The following is a 24,767-nucleotide window of genomic DNA, read 5'->3' as shown; positions in this document are numbered from 1 at the left end:
TCTTTTTCTGCAGGCCTGTGTGTGCGCGCGTGTGTATATATTTTTATTGTTTTCCTTTTGTCCCCTCGCGTTCTGTTTTGCTTGCGAACTTGCATCGAACCCCACGTATAGATAAGTGCCGAACGAAGAGGAAAGTGGGGGGAAGGCTGAACGCTCCTAGTCGCTCAGAAGAGCACCACTTTTTTCTCATATTCAGCCTGATCTAAATCTTACTTACTTAATGATCCTTTGATTTGAGTGTAAAATAAAGGAGAGCAAACAGTATCGACAATTTTATAAATGAAAATTATTTTAGGGTATTTTTGCGTGAATTATTATTTTATTTGTCATTATATTAAAACCAGCGTAACTTAAAGCACTATTTGAATAATGATGATTTTTATTCTCCGCCCTGTTAGAAACCTAACCATCATTTGTGCCGAGCATTCTCGCACTTTCTTTTAAGTTTCAGTATTTGTTACAAATGACTGTCAGTGTGACGAGCACTCAGTCGCCTAGGAACGACTACACCAAATAAGTAAGTTGGCGTGCTTTCCAACAATATATCCTCGAAACATTCACGCCGTGGCTGCATTTCGATTCGCCCGATTTTTGCCTCGGGATATTTCAGAATCCCCACAGCCATCCGTTGCGACAAGATATACTGAATCTACCAGTTTAGTATTATTATTATTTTTTTTTGCCTTGTTTGAAGCGAGCGGCTTCGCACCCATTATTTCCGACGCTTCTTTTTCACTGGGTGCTCGTAGGTAAATTATTGCCTGGCGTAGCTCACAGCCTCAAAAAGAAAAGAAAAAAGAAAAGAAAGAAGTGACGAGGATGTACACATTCATACATCATTCCCATTTATTATTGCCCTTTTTTCTGCTCTCAGTTCTGATACGGGAGTAATATATTTCGCATGCAATCTTCGATCCCGGCGCCACTGTCGTTGGCAGAAAAAGCAATTGCGAACTGGCGCTTCTCGGCAGACGCAACCTGCTGGGATGGGTCCTGCGGTGGGGCCGCCTCCCCGAGCGATGCGGTCGCGAGCCTCCCCAGGGCGCGCGTTTCCCAGCACTGGAAGCCGCCCGTGCAAAAGCACGGGTTTCGACCGCCTGCGGCGCGCGGCAGCGCGAGCGGGCAAACCTGCTGCTGGCCAGCCGCGATGAGCGGGGTCAGGGCGAAAAGGGGCCGCAGATGGTCCCTTTTTCGCGCGTCGCGAGGAATCCTGCCGGTGTCCGGGTTTCTCCGAAGCGCTTGGCCGAGAGCAGACGCCATTAGCACGGGCGACGACGGGGGCCCGCCGCGAGCCACAATGACGAGGTCTGCCGCCGGTCCGGCACTGGGCGAGGCGCCGGCGACGGGCGCTGCACTATCCGGCCGTCCCCGGGCGGAGGGACCGCATCGCCGCCGCGTCGCAGCCGGAAGCGAAAGCGGGTGAAGGACTGAGGAAGCCATCAGGCGCCGTGCGGGAATTTTGACAACGGAGCAGCCCAAAGCACACGCCAGGCACGGACCGTCGCCGACGAACATCCGCTGACGTCGCTCCTGGGATACCGCGCACGTCACGCCGGGGCTACCGCGGGCACAGTGCTGAGCAGCCCGGTGCCCGCAAACGCAGCATGCGCGCGCTGCCGCACGTCACTTGTCCACAACGGTCTCCCGCCCCTGGCTTCGCGGACAGCGACGAGCCTCGAGATGCATCCAGGTGGGAAACTCCGGCAGCCTCCGGGGCTCGCCCTAACCGGCAGCCTTCCCAGCGCCGGCTCGGACCCTGAGGGCACGGATCGAGCCGGCGCTTTGAACGCCGGCCTTGTGGCAGTGTTCGCGCTCTGGAGCTGGGTTATGACCTGGGATACCTGGGCGGAGAACGAGCGAAGCGTTCGAGGGAGGGAACGCTGTTCTGGCGCCGAGGTTGCTTACGAAGGAAAACGGAACTCTGAAACCGGCTGGTTAGGTTCAGTATAAACCTATAGGTCCAAGTCCGGAAGGGGAGGGATAGGTAACACGGGTGCACGAAATCCTATCAAAACCGTATCTCTATCGGTTGATATGCTGCGCAAAACCAGTTACAGTAGTTCTTATTTTTCTTTTTGAGGAGGGCGTCCACCTTGTAGGAGCATTAGGCTCTTTCAGTGCTAGTACTTTTTCGAGCACCCTCACTGCGATTTCATTCTGTTTTCCAGTGGCTTTGTTCACTACACTGTGCGTTTACAAAAATGATCGTTACATTGTGCTCCGCATGGCATTAAATAATCATTTATGAAAAACACTATTGCATCTAGACCTTTATTGGGTTTCACTCATGGTATTGCAATGCTAAAACCAAACATTTTTGCAGAGTTGCGTCATCCCGTTCATTTACTTTATTAGCTTAAACGCGAAGAAACTGGTACCATTATCCTGTGCGAAATACCCTTAACTCAAATTCTTTTTTTTTTTTTGTTCTGTTTATGGCACTTCTGGAAGGAACACAATTCAGCAGAGTGCTCGTATACTTTTCACAGTAGATAATAAGTATTACTAGAAACTACTTTTTTTAAATCTTGTTTTCGAAACCTTAATCACGTAAAAAAAAGAAAAAAAGTAAGGCTGGGTATTGGCGTGATTGGTTTTCATTGGGTTACTTCGAAGGCACATTTTCAACGTTCGCATTTCGCGACGCAAAGCTTTTATCGGTATGGTGCTGAAACCAGCGATTCATTTTGTGAACATGGAATTTGCAAGCTGACATTTATTCCTTCGTCGAGTTCGCATACCATATCAGGTTGCGTCATATTTTGACTAGGACACATTTAGTATACAAAAAGGGTGACTTAAGCATGTTGCCAAATGCTGATACTCGATATTGACAAGCATTGTGTTTCAGAAGGTTGGCATGTGGTATTTACATAAAGTTCATTGCGATTATTAGTAACATAACCTACACGCGCCGCGCCCCCCTGACCACCCCCACCACCACCACTATAAAATTAACATTTTGGGACCCATTGTTTAAACGAATGAAGAATTACCATGCATGGCATAATCGAAGTTTGCAAAGCATGTGAAATTTCGATCTCATTGTTTAACTATTCATTTTCGTACTGAAATAAGGACAGTAGTAGGTGAAGGGAGGCAAGCTAGCTGGTAGTAATCAAATATGGTCCTAGTTAATATAATTTTCCTCCTGAGATGGCAAAACTACTTTTCAAATAATGAAATTGCGTTACTCATTTCTTTCCTCAGAAATACGCAAATGTAATTAAATTATATTACAAGTTAGCGCAGACTAAAAGTAGTTACATTACATAACAAATTAGCGCAGACAAAAAGTAATTACATTACAATTACTTCCGAAAATTAATAAAATGACTTTGAAATTACTTTTAAATTCCTTCAGGCAGTATTTCGTGCCCGTGACGACAGAAAACAGACAGCTGACCGGTTTCGCTGTAAATTCAACGGTGAAGTTGATAGGTTATAAGCTGATGTGATTGCATCCTCCTGAATTTGGACAAGTCGTCCACGTCGGTTGATCGGGCCATGGCAGCTCGTTTTCATATGAAGTCGTAACGACTGATGAGATCTGCTAATCTGTCCCTATGTGGCCTTTGGCGAACGGGATCCATCGTTTTCGAATCGATTTTGCACAGGTTGAGGAAATGCCTGAAATTTCTTTCCGACTCGGACGCAGTCCAATCGTTTCCTCCTCTCACTAGCACTGTTCGACCCATTCCCGGACATTCTTCTCGAGGAGTATTGCTCCTTAACACCAGAAAAGCGCTCATTATCGCGCGTTGTCACGCAAGGGGGCCGGATGTTTTGTGGGAAGAAACGCCACCAGGGAAGGAAAGGGGAGGCGGGCGCCTCCAGAAATGTGTCCTTCCCCAACGAACCAGCGGCTATATTCAGCTCGTTTACTTTTCCCTGGCAACTTCCCAGGGTGAGCCTGATTTGCTAACCTCTTGCAGTTTCCGACAATATGCCGTTCACCCCGAAGCTGATAGTGCGGTGGTAGCTACGTGCTCGTCGGACCAGTTCACCTCCTCTCTTCCATCAACTGACTTCGCTCTCTGCGTGTGGGCATCGGCGGGGACGTGATCAAGTGGCTAAATATCGACGCGCGACGGCCTCAACGATTGCGCAGCTTCCACCGTACTGTCAGCTTAGAGGTGAACGCAGCACACAAAAATAATCTTTACCTACGAAGGACAAGGCAGCTCACCTGAAGTTCTGGATCCTTGGAAAGATATTTGAGATGAACTCCTGACTCCTCATCGCTCGCAGGTTTTAAAATCTGTTGATCTTAGTAGCGACGTGCCCTCCACATTGTAGCCTGCAATGGTCCTCGCTTACTTTTAATCGCGAGTGCATATTGACTGGAGTTTCGTGAACCGTGGCCTTGCAGCTATGCCTTCACTAAAAAGCTTTTTTTTCTCATCCGCTTCGCCTTTCGACCCCGTCTTTGTGTGTTTGTCTCGCTCTCGACTCCCGCGTCACAACATTTGTTCTCAGATGGGCCCCTGAAAAAAAGTAATAACGAAAGTAATAAGTAATTTCCTCAAAATTACTGCCTGAAAGTAATTAATGGCATTGCTAGATTACCAGCGTAGAAAAGTAATTAATTGGAGTAATTTCATTACAGTTCTGTCACTACTGCCATCTCTGCTCTGCATCCGTAACTATAGATACTCTTCTATATTATAACAAATTCCCTACTAGTAGAAGTTTGAAAATAAGCGATGTTCATTTTCGGACATTGACTCGGAAAGGAGAAAGAAATCAGCTGACCGCCTGAGATTTTTTCCCCGCAATATTCGGTTGTTGGATAACATGCAGCCAATAGAGCCTTCTATAAATTTTTCGTCATCTAGCAGCGGCGTCTCAAATCTAGACGCGAGCGCTGAGGCCAACACCACCTTGAAAAATTAAAGGAAGATCCATTGGTGGATCCTTAAGGAATACGTTAGCATGACCCTTAGGAAACGCCACACAGGTCCCCCTTTGGGAAACGCTAATGCTGACCCCTTCACTTTTCTGTTTTGGCTTTCTCTTTTGGCTTTCTCTTTTGCTTCCTCTATGTTTTGCCTTGCTGCCTCTCTTTGGCTTCATTACGGGGTCACTGTTAGCGTTTCCCAAAGGCGGACGTGTATGGCGTTTTCCAAGGGTCATGCTAACGCATTCCTTAAGCATCCACCAATGGATCTTCCTTTAATTGTTCTGCCGCCTACCTAGACCAGCACTAGTACTTTATTCACACTCCTATTTGTAGCACAAACCAAGGCATACGAGCTCCGCACACCTGCAAGTTCAGACTCGGCCCAGCATCCTCGCGCGCATTGGCTTCCGCCTCGTGACGTCACCTCCCTCGCCTTTGCCCTTCACTACCCTCTGGCTTAGATTATTAATGCTAACGCATTAATAATCCAAGGCTGCGCGCTAGAATTTCGACATCATCACAGTGAGATTGAGCGAAGACACGAGTGCTGTGTCACCACTCGGCTAGGCCTCGTGTTCAATGAACGCGTCGGAAGACTCGGGTCCAATTGCTGTGTTGGCGCCATCCGACTGTGATGACGTTCCGTGGAGGAGGAGTGGGGCTTTCGGAGGCTTTCGTTATTCTAGATGGTGTTGCTGAGGCTGGCCAGTCTCGGCCACCATTGATATGGCGATAGTGTTTGAGGCCCTCGCTTTCATGCTACGGCGGAAGATGCTTTCTCATCGCTTCGTGTCACGTCACTCTACTCCGACAGGAGTGAATGATGATAACAGAAAATCTTGATTGAGCGCGTTGGTAACAAATTTAAAAAAAAAATATACGAAAGAGTCCTGTCCGTCCTCTTCGTCTGACTCTTTCGTATAGTTTTGAATAACAGAAACAAGGTGGAAAAGCATGTTTCTCGAATCTGTACTGAGCAGTGCTATCCTACCGCTTTCAGGAGCAAGGAAATGCGCACGAGAACTGTACATGCGCACGGGGAATCAAGAATGCGCTACTTTGGAAGGGCAAATAAATGTTTGTGGGACGTATTTTGCTATTCGACATGACTGATAATGGGCTGTGCCTAACATATCTGTCGCAACAGAACTTTCGAAAGGTGCACGCAAACAACGACGTGTTACCAGACCCATGAATAATGACATCAACACGAGAACACTTTAGCGTGGACTTAATTCTGTCGCACACTTGTACTGTATGTACTATTCTCTTTCCCAGTATCCTTGTTTCCTTGCCGAGAGATCCGGTTGTGCGCAGGAATCTGATGGTTGCCGTAGAACGCGAAAACGCCATGTATTTCTGTACGAAAGGCACAAAACTCCGGGTACACGATGCACAAGCTATTAAAAACAATAAGCGTGGAGTGCGTAAATCGCAGTAATTGCTATCGCAGAACTGTGAATTTATCTGCGAAGACATTTTGCCATTTCATTCGATGACAGCTCGAGGTAGCTTTAAATTACGACTTTGTAGCTATACGCCACCGATAATGCCTGCCCAATCGCCGTTTTCCAGCTATCACCCCAAGGGTGTGCCGCTTCCCCATACAAGACAGAAAATGCGAACAACGTTTATAAGCCTCTCTCGTTCGTTCTTGCATTCTTGGTGATATTTTTAGCATTTGTCGTTGTAGCTGTGGGCAAGAACTTGCCGGGGCTGTCATTTTATTAGACCCCGAGCGACGCCCGGGACCATGGAAAGTGACTGAAGCTGATTTCGAGGGAAGGCTGCGTCCCAAATTCTACCTCCTGCTACTCATTAGTATGCGGTAGGCACCTTTTTGCGACGGACATTATGGATGGCCTCTCTTTTCCCGCTTCGTGCATCCTGCTGAGGCTTCACTCAAAGCCCAGCTTGGCTCAAGCCTCCCTGGCGTCAAAGCTGAATCAGCCCATGTACCCTTCCATGTCCTCTTTGGATGCTGCTTGACTGGCTCTCACTGCTTACCTGCCCACATCTTTCTCGTGCATTTCGAGGCAGTGAAGGGCGCTGACGACGGGCACAATACGTCTTTACCTAACGTGAGCTCCGGCACAGCTAACACCTTCCACACTCCTTAGGTGACTTCGTAGCGGTTGCAACCTCAGAGGACCCTCCCTGGCCGTTGCAATTCTTCTCCACCTTAAGCTCTCGCCTAGTCCTTGGTTTAGGAAATATCTTTCAATGTTCGCCTTTTATATATATACAGTATATATAACAATGTTTATTTACAAATATAGCATTCATACATTCCACTCAGTTTCACAAAAGCACTTTCGTGCGTGTGCGTGAGTACAAACAGTCCAGCATAAAATTTAACAGATCGGAAGTATTGACCTTGTACAAAGTTGATACTACCGATAAAAGTTCTAGTCATATAGGCCCCAAAATAAAGTGGAATGAAAGCAAGCATGAATTAGTATACAAGCATAAACTTTATGACTGTAAGCACTAAACGAAGTTATATATTTTTACACAATAATAATCACGTAGAATTCGCAAGACCTCAGAGAACACGAAACAGTCAACCCTCGCGCTTAAAAGCATATGAATACAGAACAGGCGTTAAGGGAAAAGCAATGAAGGTAATATAAGCGTGCAAAAGGATAGTAACACTATAGGGTACTCATAACACTTTAGGGGCGTCGAAAAGGCACGAGTCTGGGAACTATCTAGTGTTCACCTGGTGTACTACTCCATGTACGCATTTCTTTTTTCACCTGTGCTAAGGATTGTAGATTAAGTAAACTATATATTATACTATAGTATAATATTTGCAGAACTTCGAAGTCTGTAAAGGCATGACGAGATTATTCACAGGTGTTTCAGTATATAGTCAATACGGTGATTCCAGCATAAATACTCGTCGAAATATGTACCAAGGTATCTGGTTTCACCGGCATAAAGTAGTGCTGAGCAAGAACACTGTCGACATTTCCATGAATGCAAAGGTATAGGCTGAGTGAGATTAATTATTTTCCGGTAAGTTTGAAAGCACATAAGCTCGATTTGTCATCGTTCACGAAAATATAGCTTTTTGAAAACCAGCTCATGATTTGTTTAATATCTTCCTGTAAATTTGCAACCGCAGTATTATATTCGTGTGTGATAACCAAGGCTCTGTCATCAACGTATCGACGTCTTTTTTTCAAAGGAAGTAAAGTTAGGTCGTTTACATAGATGTTGAATAGGATGGGACCCAGTACCAAACCCGTAGGCACCTCACTGGTGAGGTGCGCAGCATAACTTGTACTGTTTCCTGTTCAAACTATTTGGGTTCTTCCGGTGAAGTAACCTTTGAAGATTAATGTACGGAAATGTCCTCGCAAACCATGTTTATCTAGTTTGTCAACCAAAAATGAGTGATCTATTGTATCAAAGGCTTTTTTCAGGTCTAAGAATAGCGCTAGCGCTATTTCGTGGTGATCGATCTGTTCATTAGCGAGGTATTTTATATCCTCGAGTAAACGTATTGTGTCTGTTTGCTTCCGGAACCCATATTGACAGTTGCTTGTTAGTGAGAATTTCTCGAAAAACGAGCCCTATTGAAAATTCCATCAAGCTACGTAATTTGGGACACTGACTGCCAGTCAGCAGCGTTGGTGGAACGTGATGGACCATCAGACGTCATCTGATGGTCCATCAGATGACGTCTGACTGCCACTGCCAAGGGAATTTCATCAACAAGGGCAGCATTTATATAAGAGTAAAGCTATACGCACTCATAAATATCGCCAAATGCCTCGATAAAACAAAATGTTCGAGAAAAAAAAAAAAAAAAAAAAAAAAAAAGCAGCACCACCGCGCACCGAACCCGCGACCACATGCGTACAAATCGGACACCTTAACCGCTATGCTACGCGACCGTTAGAGAAACTCGATTTGACTATTCGTTTTATACGAAATGCTTTGGCTGCAAATGCAGTTAAGCCGTCAGCATGTTATGCAAAGCACTCGTACATCACTCGCCGTACTTCAGTTCTACTCACCTGCCATGTAGAGAGAGTACTTTCGCGTCGTAGAACGATCCTTTTGTTCGCGCATCACCGGCCCAGTAGACCTGGTACACCCTGTCGTCTTCAACTACACCGCTAACGTCCCTTACATCGTCGGAACTCACAACAGGCTGGGTCTTGTCGAGTAGAAATTCTACTAAAACATAAGACATTGTAGAGCCCGGGCAGGATCGACAGGTTGGAGCGAGCGGGCAAACAAAACGAGTCGAGAGCGATCGTTCATGAAAGCTCGGCGAAGCCTCTATGGGCGAAGCGAAGTGCGAAGTGTCGTGTTCGGCGCTTCGGCGGGCTTCTGATCAAGGTTGTCGGTCGGTTGCGTGTCATATCTCTAACGTCAGCGGTTTTATGGGCTCACGTCCCAAAATCGTTTTCTCGTGCATAGATTACTTTTCGTATTCATAGATTTGACGAAATAGTGGTATCCGAACGAACTTTACGTCCTTTGACCGTAGTCTGTCTGCACGTCAAAGCTTTCTGACGTACAGTCAGAGGCAATCGATGTACAGTCAGAATCACCACCAAGACATCCTGATGGCATTTCGCGGCGGCCGACTGCCACCAGGAAACCATCAGAAAGCCGACAAGCGGGGTCTGACTGGAGTTTGACTGTCGGTCAGAGTAACTTGTTGGCCAATCAGACATGCTTAACGTACAGTCAGGCACAGTCAGCGGTCCACTAGAAAACATTGACTGCCAAACATTGTTACATTGATGGATTTTTCCTTCGGGAGGCCATGATTTGTAGAACAATTTTTTTTCATGATCGGAGAATTTGCCGGTAGCTACAAGATGGGCCTGTAATTAGTTAATTATTTCTTATTTCCTTTCTTATAAATATGCCATACTATTGAAACTTTTAACTTACTGGGTATATTTCGTGTAGACAACATACCATTTATTATAACAAGCAGAACGCGTTTTAAGCTGCCTATGCTATTTTTTATATCTCTGAATCTTATTTTGTCAAATACTGCTGGCTTTCCTTGTCATACTGTTAACTATATATTCTAGATCAGATTCTGTCGTTTGGGGCAAGCACGCAGAATGAGATGAATACCCTTGATAGCTTACTTAGTTTTTCCTACTTGTGTTGTTTATATGGCTACGGAATTCTTGTACCTTTGTAATAAAGGTATCATTAAAGTCATTGCCGAGCTTATCAAAGTCGGTTGCACCGAAAAAAAAGTTTTGTATACACGCATCTATATAATCTTTAGTGGGTCTGTCAATTATTTGATTTACAATGTTCCATGTTCCTCTTAAGTACTTCCCGCAATGCTGGAATTGCCGTCATATGAAATCAATTTTCAGCAAGTCCAATTTTCGCAGTGAGGTTATTCAGTAGTCCTCTCAATTCTTCCTTTAACTTTGTATCGCGCGGATTTTGCTTACATCTATTGGGAAGAAGATCGGGGAGTGGCGCTCCATAACAGCCTCCTTGGGAACTAACGCTGTGTGGCAGACAAACCCCTCGACCGCAGTCATTGATAGATTTACAGACATAGAAGACGACGATGCTAGGCTCGTGAAAGATATATATATATATATATATCACTTCTTTTCTCCTGAACGCATCTAGATGAAAGTAATCTAGTCCCCTCTTGAATGTCATCGAAGTCCTTTTGGAAGGCCGAACAAGCGCATGTGTGGTAGTGGCTGATTCAGAAGGGGGGTCCAGATGTCCTGACCCCCCTCTTGAATTGTGCATGTGTAAACATTTAGGGCGGGGGGAGAGGTTCTCGTACATTGGATACGTTGAACCTCCCCCCCCCCCCCCTCCCCTCCTCTGGAAATACCTGCGTGCCGGGCCAGTCACGTTGGATCGTACGTGGCCGGCGCGGCGTCCGTGTATTTCTGAATGATTCACAAAACACGTACATCGCGTTTCTGTTACCCTGTCTCTTGCAATAATCATGGACAACATCGGTGAAAGCAAGCAGTGCCTCGTTGAAGGAGAGGACGTGCTCAGCTGCGAGCACGTCATCGAGTGCAGCGTTGCACGAGAGCCGACGGCGGACAGTGTCCGCACGTCGCGTACGTGATGCAGTCCTCCGCGCTCCATATACCCGGTTCAAAAGCATGCTTCGAGCACTGCAGTATACAGCAGGTGCGCACCATATCGCTACAATCAAATATGCAGCAAGCGCGTAAACGATGGGGCGTACGCTTGGCGAGTATTGGCGTTGGAGCTTTTTGCCACACAGTAACGTTGCCCCACAGGGATTGTTTGTAGTGATGATGATGATAATGAAATTGCGCCCGCATAGTTCGATCTCCCCGCCAATTCTATAACCTCTATTTTTTTAGACACTCAGTTCTAGAAATGCTTTGTCGTTTTGTCGGCATTCTGAAAGTTTACCAGTTCTTCTCTCTGGTCTGTAATTTATGTTGGGTCACATATGCCGTCCACAACATTTATTCACTATTGGAAACTACACAGCCGCTATGAAATATGGGTTCCAAAAATAGCGGAATCACGTAGGTTGCGGTAGTAGCCAGTGTGAAGTAAACAAGCGTCGTTTACATTGTATGGGAAGGTGGCGCCCCTGGCGGTGGTTGCGTTAATCAGGCGCGACGGCGCCAAAGCATGGGGAAGCCAGGGATTGGGCAGGCATTATCAGTATACAGGAGGCAATGCGTCACCGTTTACAGTCACTCGTCTTCAGAACGGCATAGAACTCGTTAACTTCGTCTATTCGATTGATGACCGCAGTCAAACAACTACTCGGTAGGAAATCACTGGCCCCGGCGTTACCCGCACTCGCGGCGCTCCCGGTAAGCGGCGATGCCAAATTATAGACCCTTCCAGGCAACATTTCATGGGCGCCTCCATCTTGACGTCACGTGACCCTGCCGTCATAGCCGACCTTCAGTTTCTCGCCGTTGCTGCACGTTGATTATTATTATTATTATTATTATTATTATTATTATTATTATTATTATTATTATTATTATTATTATTATTATTATTATTATTATTATTATTATCGACTCAAGACCCGTTTCATTCACGACAGCATGACACGTTTGTCTTTAACTTCAAATCGGTATGCTTCGATTTGAGTGGCGCGCTCCGCAGGTAGGGAGAGTGCAGCATCGGCCGAAAGGAGCGACAAACAAATAGCCAAGCAAGAAGCGGGATCATATAAGAGACCACACCCTGCGTTTTTTAATCTCTTAGAGACTATAGAGGGAGGGCAGTGAGACATTGGCTGGTGTGCAGAGCCAACGGTGAAATGATGTTCAAGCTGGACCTTATGAAGCGAATATGTGACGAACCACCAACGAACTTCGCGCGACGGCGCCTCCGATACAGAGACTGTTGCGCCGCGCGCAAAGGGAACGTGCCGCCAGGCGTGAGGTTTGTCGGTTGTTCACCGGAAGATGATCACAATGTGGTCACGAAGCACTTAAAGCGTGCTTATTTCTTTTCCTTCTTTTTTCTTCTTTTATTCCAGGAACATTTGTTAAATGTATACGAATTTCTACCCTAGAAAGTGGAGTGGGCGATTATTTATTTTCGTTTCCGTCTCCAGCTCTTCTTCCCAGTGCGAGATGCGAAATTCACAATAAAAAAACGTTATTTTGATGTTTTTTTTTTTTTTTTTCGGTGCGAGCTGACGCGAGTGCATCTTATTAAAATAACAACATTCTCGCACGAAATGCGCTGTTCTTTTTTTGCTCGTAGGTAATCGCCTTTTGTGCCTCTATAACGTCGAAGTAATGGACCATACGTGCAGAAATATTGTTTTTTAAACGCATTGCTCTATTCTGCTTTGCATTGTTCGGTTCTCCGTGCTTATACGCGGGTGGTCTGGCCGTTCATCTTTTAACTCACAGCCTGGCATGAACTTCGCCTCTTTCTTTTTACTAAATTCAGCAATAACCGGATGTTAGCCCCACCTACGCTCCCACTTGGAGCGTGCGACACCTAAAGGGGGCGCGTCGCTCCGTCTTGGCAGCTGGTCGGCAGACGTCGCACAGTGAAAGCGCTGTCCGCTCCAACTTGGCGGGGTCTGCGCCTTCCCGAGGCCGTGATTCTCGATCGCGCTCCGGAGTAAAGGTTTGTCACCTTGACATTCAAAAACGTATCCACGTCCAACGTTGCGCGGATTGTGCTCTCACTGCATTCGACCCGCAGGAGCTGCTCGGAGCTCGGGTTCAGTCGTGTCGCCCGCAGTTGTAAGCGGCAACGACGGTGAAACGCGGCCTTGCTTTTCGTTTATCTGCGCTGGAATATGCCTCTACGAAGCGCTTGTGTGATCGACGATTCAGAAATCGCCACGGGACGACATTCACCAGTCCCAGTGATTGACAAACTCCACATGAAAAGTACTTTTTCGCTTCTCGTACTATCAAATTGTTCTTCGCTCACTGGCGGATCTAGTAGACGGACTGAGTTTGAGATAATCGCGGCTTTTTTTGCCAGCTCGTGAAAGGGATCTGAATCTTCAATTTCCAGGTCTTGTGTAAAAAATAGGTAGCCCCGACTCTGGCGCGAACATTCTGTGTTGCGCTGGGCTCAGATAAGCTGCCATTGTCAAGAAACCTTGGGTAGTAATTCAATTACAGTCTTTGAATTACTGCAGTTTAATTATTCTTAATTGTAATTTATTGCTTTCGACTAAAGGAAATTATAATTGTAATTTAATTACTTTCTAGCGTCAGTAATTGTGAAATTTCCGGCACAATTATAATTAGTTTTGCAAAACTTTCCGCCGCGGGCGGAACCTCTCTGAAAGCCTCAGCGCTCGCACAAGCGGGCTTTCGCTTGGTGACACACTCGCACACATAGACACGCACGCACACACACGCACAACAAAACTAGCGTCGCGTTGTTGTTTTTTTTTTTTTTTGTTTTTGTTGCTTACACTGCGAACCGTTGAGGTAGGCTCCTTGGAGCCTAGCTCAAAGGCGCCGTGTGGCGCCGTCTGCGGTGCGAGTAGAAAACAATAGCGTAAACATGCCAAAATATTGAACGAAAAAAAAAATGAGCTCGAACTTTCAGCCGAGGTTGGGGATTTTAATTCTCCATGAAGTTATTAATGCGAAACATTATGCGCCCCATTACGCGAAAATCCGGCGTCGTCGGCGGCGTGACCGAGTGATGGTACCACAAATAGCCGACGGCGCAAACAATAAAAACACGTAAAAAATGCTTGGATTGATGTCAAATTTCTCAGGGAGGTTCCTGTAAACAAAGTGATATAATGGCTTTGAAAAGGCAATTTGATACATTTCGGTCCCCGACGCCACGGCGGCTCCACGTTTCCGGCTTATTAAAGGTATGCCTAGTGATGCCCTTTCGCATTCCTACACGTAAACAGTCTTCAATGTCTCTGCCAATTTTTTTTTTCTTTTTTTTAAGCTTTTTTTTTGTAGGCCCCTCTTCCACTAGTGTCGCATATTTTTTTAATTGAATTATTTTCAAGTTCATTTCCTGTTGGTTTTACTTCGGATATTATTTGCATAAGTGTTTGGAGATTGATCTCGCTCCTGTGATTATTGTCACCATTGATCTCGGAGCGCCGATTTGGTTCTTATATATTTCTGAGCCATTATAATTTCCACTCAATGTAAGTAATTTACAATAACATGACACGTTTGCATGTGAATGTGGTCGTATTAGCGCGTGTGGATCAGGACGTTTTATATTAAGACTATTATAATATTCAGATATGACTAATTATTGCATTTTTATTTGCCTGTCTAACAAAAGTGTGTCAAGCCTTTTAATTTAGCGGTCTGGCGTCTTCGAATATATGAACTAATTTATTATTACTTTTAAAAATTAGGACTTCATTGTCCCAAACTGTCACGTTCTATCATTAGTTTAACAAAATTAACAAAAGGGAAGTACAGTATGTGTCATTTATACAGCGATGCTTAAGCCTCCTCAAACACTGGGGCAAGGAATGAACAAATGTGTTGCATTCTAAGCAACTTGTTTAAGGTTATGTTGCCCCAGTCGGGTCACTCTCAGAATCAACTACAAGCAATTGTGAAGTAATAGCATAACTTTAAGCGGTAATTTGTAATTGTAATGAATTACTTTTCACGTTGGAGTAATTGTAGTCGTAATTAAACAAATTTTGGAGCAAAATAATTGTCATTGTAATTAAATTACATTTTGGAAGTAATTTACCCATGTATGCAAGAAACTAAAGTCGCTTGCTACATAGGATGTCTACGCGACATGCACCTGCTAGGAGCCGCACCGTGACGCCACTGTGTCGACGCACGCTCCGGATTCTACAGTCGGTGACAGGGTAAGAGTGAAGTGCAAGCTCGTCCCACCTCTTTCCACTTTAGCAGAGCGAACGCTGGAGTGGAGGTCGCCTCCTCTCCAGCGTTCGCTCTGCCAAAGTGGAAAGAGGTGGGAGGAGCTTGAACTTCACTCTTACCCTGTCACCATCTATGCTTACTTCAATACACTTGCATTTTGAAACAACTTTATCTGTAACGTAACATAATACGATGTAACTATACAAGCTCGAAAACTGGGCCAACTGGCATACGCTAAACATGATAAAAATGAAACGAAAACTCGCGAAAGATAAATTTTATTTTCCTGTTCGGTGTCTACCTTTCCCCAGCCTTTGCTTTTGAGCGCTGATAAATTTTCTTGATGTTTAGCTGTAATCTTCTTTATATATATATGGGTGGTTTCATCTCAAATCGTGCAGGCAAAAAGGGTCGAATTTTTAATTTCTATGAAAAAAATATATGTTATGGCGCCGTTTCTAAAACCGTAGTTGACACAAACCGCAAGTTCGTCAGATTTTTTGTTCTCGACTTATGAATTCTTAAAGAGGCCGCGGCGAAAAGCAGTGTTTTTCACACCCGTCGTGGGTCGGATGTTTCGCTTGATCTCCCGCCATGGATTTTCAGTCCACATTATATTATCTTTTTTGAAGCACTCTTTGGACACATTTAAAAGGCTCCATTACCATGAAATAATTTTAGGCCTTTTGCTTTTTTTCTGTAAAAATGTCAAAAACGCCTCCTCGGTCAATTGTTGACGAACTTTGACAATTAATTACTGGAGATCTACTTGGGTTACACCGATATTTTTTATGTCCACGGAGAGCCCAAAACACGCTCTTTATATTTATTACAAAATGCCTTGGTTGTATAAAATATCCTTTGCGGTACGTTTACGTTAATATTATGCAAAAACCAAAAAGTACCATTTTTGAAATTGATTTTCTCAAAAAACCCATTTTTTATTTTTTTTATTTTTTGTTCAAATGTAGATATGATAGTTGTCTACACGAAAATTAAGCCTAGAAAGTGTATATTTTGTTTGTATGTTCTACATTTAAGCATCAATATCGTACAAAAACGTGTTTTTACGGCTCGAAATGGACTTGCGAATTGCGCGTCTTCACAAGCTTGGAAATAGTTTTTTCTTTTTTTCAACGTTCCCACATAAAAATGAAATACAGTATTTCCACCCAGATATATTTATTGATTATTTAAATTTTATTATAGGCGGCAAGCTACATCGGAGGAGTTCCAAAAAGAGAAAGCAACACTTATTAACAGAGCAGCAGGTGTCGTAAATATTTAACGTGTAGGAGTCGGCAGACGTCTTATTGATTCGGGGCCCTCATTGGCCTGCATGAACGTCCCGCCCTTTCGGAGCCAGCAGATGACCATGACCTTTCGCGCTCGTTGTGTTAGATGGGACGGCCCGTGACAGTAAAGCGAGCAGCGCACCCTGTGTCACGAGGAGTGAAATGGTACGATTCTGTCGTTGACGCGGCGAACAGTGACAGCCACCCAGGAAGAGTCTGTCAGAGTATTGCACAAGGGAAAGCAAAGGAATCGTTGCCTGAAAGGATGAGGACACCAGGGCCTTACAATGTCGACGGTCAACAACTGTTCTGCCAGCCAAAACAACGCCGCGTGCGCGCTAAAACCGGCGGCGCGGGACAGAAATCCCGCAGACGCACACACGAAGATGGGCCGGTTTCGTTAGGGATGTGGGGGAATTTGAAACCAGCCATCCGTGCATGCGTGAAACGATACCGCCTGTTTGCCCTAGCTTCGAGCGCCCTATCCTTACCTTGAAACGGTCGAGCTGTATCTCTCTCTCCGGGGAGATCCGATAGCACCGAAGGGTTATCTATTAAACTTGAGGAAGAAAACGAGAGGGAGTGTTTAAGTTTCATTATCCCCACCAACCCGCTCGTTCTGTCCTTATAAAGGGTTATCTCTTTTGGAAACAGCAAAGCCCGGAGACTGACATTAAAACGAGCGTGTTGGTAAGTATACTTGTCTTTGTATTCTGCCCGGAGACTAGTTGGGTCGAAGTCAGCCTCCTGGTTAACTATAACCGTTTGTGAAGAGTGGCTTCTCCCGAGATGAAACGTTAGCGCCGGCTGACGTGTTCTTTTGAAAAGGGGAAGGGGACAGAGAAAGTTTGAGTAACTGCAGAAACTACCTCGAAAGCTCCCCTCCCAATATGAAGCTTGAAGCATAGTCTCGGTTACCTTCTCGCGCATCGCCTGCTCGAATCTATTCTTCACTTTCTTTCGTACAGCCACTGTTCCGCATAGCCGTCGTGGATGTGCGCAATAGAGGGAGGAACAGATTAGAGCATCATCTGGACGCCGTCATCCTGCCAGACTTCAATGTCGTGGGACCGACTCGTGCGTGTTTCTTCGCCCCGCTGAACTTTGTTTCTCGGGTGCGGTTTTTTCTGAACGTTTTTTTTTTTTTTTTTTTCAATGTTTTCTTACTAACTTTTTGTTAGCACTGTTCGGTTGTTGGGTTTATTTCGTCATGGCGTAGCGGCCAGGCGGTGATGTAGAGAGCGTGTTCGCACGCATTTGGTTGCGTCCCGTTTAGGGAATGCCCGGGGGAGTTGGTTTTTGTTCTTGCCATGTGCGGCTGAGTTTTCCCGTCTTTATTAAATTATTGATTTTTTTTTTTTTTGTTTTACCTTTACGTGCCGTCGACTTCTTTGTCTGACTCTCCACCAGGCGTGGACCTATCGCCTTGCCACCACTCGAACCTAAATACTTTATTTTTTTTAACGCAATTTTCGTTAAGATGGGAGTTGGGCAATCTAATTCCTATTTATTTATTTTTATTTCCTACCCCTCTCCATGACACACTCTCTGTGTGTTTCGGACCGTTTCTGTGTCACCACTTTTGTGTATTACGGAAGTGAAAGGACATTCCCTGGTGACCTGTGCGATGTGCTGTGAACAAGCCCCAGTGTTTGGTTTCGTAAAGAATTGTATATATCGACAATGTGGTGACTTTCTTTGTCTTAGTAATATGACAGCTAATAGCTAGTCGTGCTAGTTTACTTTGAAAGGTTTATAAATCGAAACAATACAACGTCTGTCCCATTTGGTTATTGAAAGTCTACTAGGCCTGCTGATTTGGTTAGATATGTATCTCATGGTTCCCGCTCTTATCAAAACATACATAAATATTCAATACCACAAAATCTGTTTATAAATAATTACAAAATGCAGAAGAAAATTCAAGAAAACTTTTTCACAATTCATAGAGACGCATGGGTCGCTATGTCTGACTTAGGTCTTGCAAAACAAAGACGTCTTTTTCCGATATTGATGCCTAAATATAAAACATGCAAACAAAATATACACTCTCTAGGCTTGATTTTCGTGTAGACAACTATCATATCTACATTTGAAGAAAAAATTAAAAAAAATAAAAAATGGTTTTTTTGAGAAAATCAATTTCAAAAATGGTACTTTTTGGTTTTTGCATAATATTAACGTAAACGTACCGCAAAGGATATTTTATACAGCCAAGGAATTTTATAATAAATAAAAAGAAAGTGTTTTGGGCTCTTCGTGGACATAAAAAATATCGGTGTAACCCAAGTAGATCTCCAGTAATTAATTGTCAAAGTTCGTCAACAATTGACCGAGGAGGCGTTTTTGACATTTTTACAAAAAAAAAGCAAAAGGCCTAAAATTATTTCATGGTATTGGAGCCTTTTAAATGTGTCCACAGAGTGCTTCAAAAAAGATAATATAATGTGGACTGAAAATCCATGGCGGGAGATCAAGCGAAACATCCGACCCACGACGGGTGTGAAAAACACTGCTTTTCGCCGCGGCCTCTTTAAAAATTCATAAGTCGAGAACGAAAAATCCGACGAACTTGCGGTTTGTGTCGACTGCGGTTTTAGAAACGGCGCCATAACATATATTTTTTTCATCAAAATTAAAATTCGACCCTTTTTGCCTGCAGATTTGAGATGAAACCACCCATATATGAAACGTCGTAATAAACTTCGAATTAGTAACTCCGACAGTACGCATCTTTCACTTATATATATATATATATATATATATATATATATATATATATATGTAGGGCTGGGCGATTACTCGATTAATAATTTAATCGCGATTAAATGTTTTAATCGGTTAATCGGTAAGATTTTGACGAACGAAAAAAAAAAATTAAACACTTCCATTACGCAGACGTGGACGAGTACACCTGTATGAAGGGCAAACTTTAGATTAAATTTTAGAAGAAAGAAAGTTGTAGAAGCGATATATTTCTAACTCAAATTAGCGCAGAAGGTTGCACATGTCCCCGGCCACTTCAACGTCGTTCGAGTGTATGTTTAGTGCAGCAGAGGCTATTGCGAACAATGAAAGGAGGTCGGTCTTTCCAGAGGATATCAACAAACATCTTTGCCTCATGCAGCAAAAGTAATATTCTGTGAAAGGTATCTGGTACTGTTCTTAACTACACATAGTGATTAATTCATAATCCAAGTTGTGTATTGCACCGTTTATAACATATTCAGCAAAAAAAAAAAAATGCTTTTGCAATATTTTACCTAGAAATAAATCAGACCGATTAACCGATAAATTAATCGCTTAAAGGGTGTCGATTAATCGGGTTAAAACTTTTAATCGACGCCCAGCCCTATATATATGTCCATTCATGTACATAGGGCTGGGCGTCATAACCATTCATAACGGGGGACCCACACACATTGCGCTCCATGATATTTGCTTTACTTCAGACACGTGAGTCTCCCGGGAGGCATGCAGTTAGGTTCGCGGCATGTCAAGTCATGCACTGCGCCCTCTCTCTCTCTGTTGGCTGTCTACAGAGCACCAAGGCCGCTAAGTTCAGCGGTGGCATGATCCTTCACTAAACTTTAAAAACTAAAGCATATAAGCTCTCACATTGTATATGGTTGTTTTCATCTTAATTAATGCACAGTTGCGAAAAAAAGTTTTAATTTTGGGAATACAAAAAGTATGTTTTGGGATTGTTCATTAATTCAAAGAGAACACAAACGGCAATCTTGGCGGATATTTTTTTAAGCTATTGAGTATTGAAGCGACCAAGGCGATAATTTTTCCTACCTGTCGGGGATCGCATGTTCGACCGCTCGCTATTTTGTCACTTCTCAAGCTACTGCACTATGACTGTTCTGTGACACTCAAAATAAATTTAAATATGCTTAATTAATTTTCAGAGCGCAGCTCTTAGGCGCCCGTTTCCGGCTTGAGCGGCGTCGGCGTCGCCGTCGGTGTCGGCGTAACCGTAAGGTCACGTGACCCCCAGGTCACGTGACCCCCCGCGTCACGCGATACCCCCGTGTCACGTGACCCCCCAGCAGTAGGAGTGAGGTGGAGGGGGAGGAGAGAGGAGGAGGAGGAGGCGAGGGGAGGAGGTTGAAGGATGAGGAGGAGGTGATGGAGGAGAAAGATGAGGGGGAGGAGGAGTAGCAGGCAGAATCACGAGGGAGGAGGAGGCAGGAGGGGTATACCCTCCCCTCAGTACCTTTCCCTCCTCCTCCTCGAGAGCTGCGCTCCAATTCGGCGTTACAGCGAGTTGTAAACGGCTTTCATTTTTTTTTATATTCTATTCTAAAATATTTCTTTTTTTCTCCCTTTCATAATTTTTGCCAAAGTTTGGCAAGGCCTTGCATGTGACTTATTTACGACATTTTAATGACCTTGACAACACCAGAAAGCCTCAAGCTCAAACTTGGCTCTTTCTCTTGCCATATAGGTTAAATATTATATATACAAGATATATAACAATGAATTGGTAAAAATAATTGTCTCGCGTTCACGACTTCATCTTGCACAGAACTTGAGAAGACGACAAAAAAGTGGACGTCTTCATTTCCACCTCTTGTCGTTGTTCTGAGTCGCGGAACCTCGCAAGATAACTTCTATTTGGCGATAAACTGAACTTGTGCGGGGAAGAACTGTAGCAGTCACTCGGCAACAATCTCTAATTCATGTATTCTTAAATTCGACCCGATTGGTGTCTTGGCAAGCAGAAAATATAATTTGAGATGGACTTTGAAGAACGCGACTCGATGGCGTACGAAGCACAGACGGACGGCGTCGAGTCTCTTGTTCTGTATGGCGTTTCCGGTGTTCTGCTCACTAAAAGGAATCTATACTTGGTTTCACCTTAAATCGAGACGCAGCCGACCTTGCGAGCTGATGAGATGAAACAGCGTCAAAAGCGCATCATCATGGTGTGTGTCATGCACTGATCTCCACTAGAGGGCTGGATGGCGCAATGAGCAAACAATTATGAAACCACCGGAATTAAGCGGCTTGTCCGGGAAGTGAGCGCTTGACAGGCTTTTCAACTCTTCGGAGTGCTGGTTCAGACAACGTCCTGGGCGCTGGGTTTATTCTTGTTATCTCAAGCAGCTTCTTCTCTAACGACGGTTTAAAGGGCACTGAAGTCGATCCTGAGCTTGGTCTTTTGTGGTGACAACTCAATCTAGACGCTTTAAGCAACCCAAAGAACCCGAAACCACAACCGTGCGTAGCTTACTTCCCCGTTAAAAGCGTGTTCAAAGGTCGCGACACGCCCTTTTTGCGAAGATTTTTCTTCCGAGTGAAGTGGTGGACGAAGGGCGCTTGTCGGCGAGTTGCAAGCGATGACTTCGCCCGCGGAGAAAAAGAGAAGTCTTATCCCATCTGTACCTATCAGGCTCTCTTCAAAGCAAGTCATAATAAAACTGTTCGGAATCTGCGCGCATTGCAGTGCTTTCACTGGTCCAGAAAATGTAGTCCGCGAGAAAAAAAGAGTCCACATGCTTTTCTATTGCCCTGAGATGAATAGGCGGTTTTGTAATATAGGACTTGGTATATGTAGGGACTAACAACTAACCCATTTTAAACAATATAAGATCAAAAACTACCTTTTTTTTCAAAAATGACTTCAGTGCCCCTTTAATGTCTTCTAAATAATTTAAAACGATTGCATCTTATAGGGGCAGTGCAATGCTTTTAATGTTGAAAGAATTGGCAGTTTGCATTTTTTTATGTTGTTTATGCAAGCTCAAGTGACCAAAAACGCGTCACCTTTCCCCAAAAAATGGCTATTCTGCTGCGTAATCGCTAGGCAAAAAACGAATTATTTGCCGATCTGCAGCCGCCGGTGTCGGCTACGGGAACTAAAATGACGGCGTCTCTGGGGGTACGCGGAAGTCAACAAACCCTGTCCCCGTCCGCTGCTACACTCGCCGTCAGCCCCGTGGCGAACCGTCCTTTGTGTCCATCGCTCGCCGACAATTCAAGTGTTTTTTTCTCAAATGCAGAACCGCCTTATCTTACCTTCAAAAGTTGACAATCGCCGAGGAAGCGGCTGGTCTCTGAAGAAAGGACCCAAGGAGTAACTACGTGAACCCCCAGAGTACGTCACTCGGAAGTCGACGTGGAGAGTTGAGAGGCACCTTTGCCTTCGATTGGTTTCTTCTTTTTTTTTTTTAATAAGAATTAGCGCTCGCAAGAAAATACTGTTTTCTGCTTTTCGTTCCATAGGTGACGCAGATTAATTTCCGTAGTTAATTGGCCAAAGTCTGAAAATTGTTGCACAGCCCCTTTAAATACTGCATTTCATGAATTATGGGAGTTTAGAGATAAAGGTCGCTACCAATCTTTGTTTTTAATATATTAGCACTATTAATTCGGCGTAAAAAACTAGGTAAACTTTGCAGAAATATTTTTAAACGTTAACACCTTACGAGCTGAAATATATGTAAAATTTTACTATCAATGAAAACATATTTTCGTTTTTACTGATGTAAATGTAATACAAAGGTGGCGAGTTACAAAAAAGTTTACAGGGTCACTCATGTTATCCCTAAGACGACTTGAAGCGAAAGCCCAAGATCCCGGTGATAGCGAACCTCCGAAGACAGAGCGCTCTCTGACGACGCACTTTTGGCGCCGTTAATCTGACGGCGTGTTGCACGCCCGCTCCATATACCTTGCCCGCTCTTTACCGTTGCCCGAGCGAGTGTGTCCTTCTCTCCCGCTGGGTTTGCGCCGCGCGCTCGCCTCCGCCGATTCTGGCACAAGTAACGCCATCTCGTGGTCCAGTAACGAACTGTGGGTTTCGGTATCTTTCGTGTCGCCGACCTGTTTTCGCTCAAGGACTGAGCGATGAGACATATAAGGCTTTCGCCTTAATAAAGGCTCACCTCCCCCCGCCCCTCCTACTTTTCTTTAACCGCGGGCCCTCGCAACTGTTAAGTCCGGCTCTGTTTCGGACCCGCTACGAACTTTGCGAGGTCTGAGAGCCGTACGGCGAGCAAGTTCTACTTCTCGTATAGTCGTGCGCATGTGACTGGAAAACGGGGCGTCTACTACGGCTAGTACTTCTTAGAAGACAATCGGCCTGCATATGATTCCCAACCCACCTCAAGTGGCAATCACGCTGAAGCGCGACGAGCAGTCGCTGGTTCGTCGTTGGCGCAGTTGGTAGAACGGTTGACTCCAGAGAAAAATGTTACTTCCATTCATAGGTCACCGGTTGGAATTCGGCTCGAGGGGCGGTTATTATCGATTTCTTATGGAGTCAACGGCGGTGGCGAGCGCCCCTGGGAGTGCCAGGTACGGCAGCTGGAAGCGATCATGTGACTGATGACGTCAGCCAGGGTTTTCGCGAAGGACAACCATGCCATTCCTCGGTGACATTCCCACTAACAGCTGTCGCTGTAAAAAAAAAAATCGACTTTATCTTAGTGCAATAACGACTTTATTTGGTTGTGTTGCTCCCCTCACTGCTGTAAGATGGCACTGAAAGGTTACCATTTGCCATTCTTAATCATGAATGCCCCAGAGAATAATAATTTAATCCGATACCGACGGAAGTATAGACAAAATGACATAATTACCTGTTAGAGTCTATCGATTTATAATCTGCTCTCCGATAATGCGGTATCCAGTTCAAATAGCTTCATTGGTGGTATCCACTGTACTTCGAACAGCTTCTACGAAAGCAAAATGCTTCAAATCTGCCGCTGCAGCATTTCTTGTTAGTCGATAATTAAATGACCATCAACATGGCGTAGTTTGATGCCTGTGAACAATGATCGAAGATAGGCGCCGAAAAGACAAGGTCAAGAAGAGACGTAAACACTGGCGCCAGTGTTTACGTCTCTTCTTGTCCTCGTTTTTTCGGCGCCTTTCTTCGATCATAGACCAACTAGCCCAAATTGCCATCTTAATATGAACAATGAGCACGAATATGTCCCAAAATTAATGGAATAATACTTTCCTCGATCGGACATCTTTCGAGCTTCCCCACAAGGTGATTGGATACACTTGTGGGGTTGTCTGCCGCCGGGTCATGTCTAGTCAATTTGCATCGATGCTTGTCACCCAGTTTTCCAAAAAAGTTCCATGGAAAAAGAATACACGAAAACGTTTTTATTTTTTTTTTTAAGTCAGCAGTGCCCGGTCGTGTTTGTATGTTCCGTGTTCTTTGAGCTGTTCATCCTAATCATGTTCTTGGAAAGAGATTTTTTAATG

The 24,767-nt window shown here is 44.6% G+C and overlaps 1 pseudogene; it reads left to right on the top strand.

The window, feature by feature from the left end:
* The first annotated feature begins 1,581 nt into the window (after window positions 1-1,581).
* LOC121833703 overlaps window positions 1,582-24,767 on the top strand; it is a 31,263-nt pseudogene continuing 8,077 nt past the window's right edge.

The sequence above is a fragment of the Ixodes scapularis genome, unplaced genomic scaffold (genome assembly GCF_016920785.2).
Source record: "Ixodes scapularis isolate PalLabHiFi unplaced genomic scaffold, ASM1692078v2 PGA_scaffold9__187_contigs__length_104089568, whole genome shotgun sequence".
Classification (NCBI taxonomy): Eukaryota; Metazoa; Arthropoda; class Arachnida; order Ixodida; family Ixodidae; genus Ixodes; species Ixodes scapularis.
This window is presented reverse-complemented; position numbering and strand designations above follow the sequence as displayed.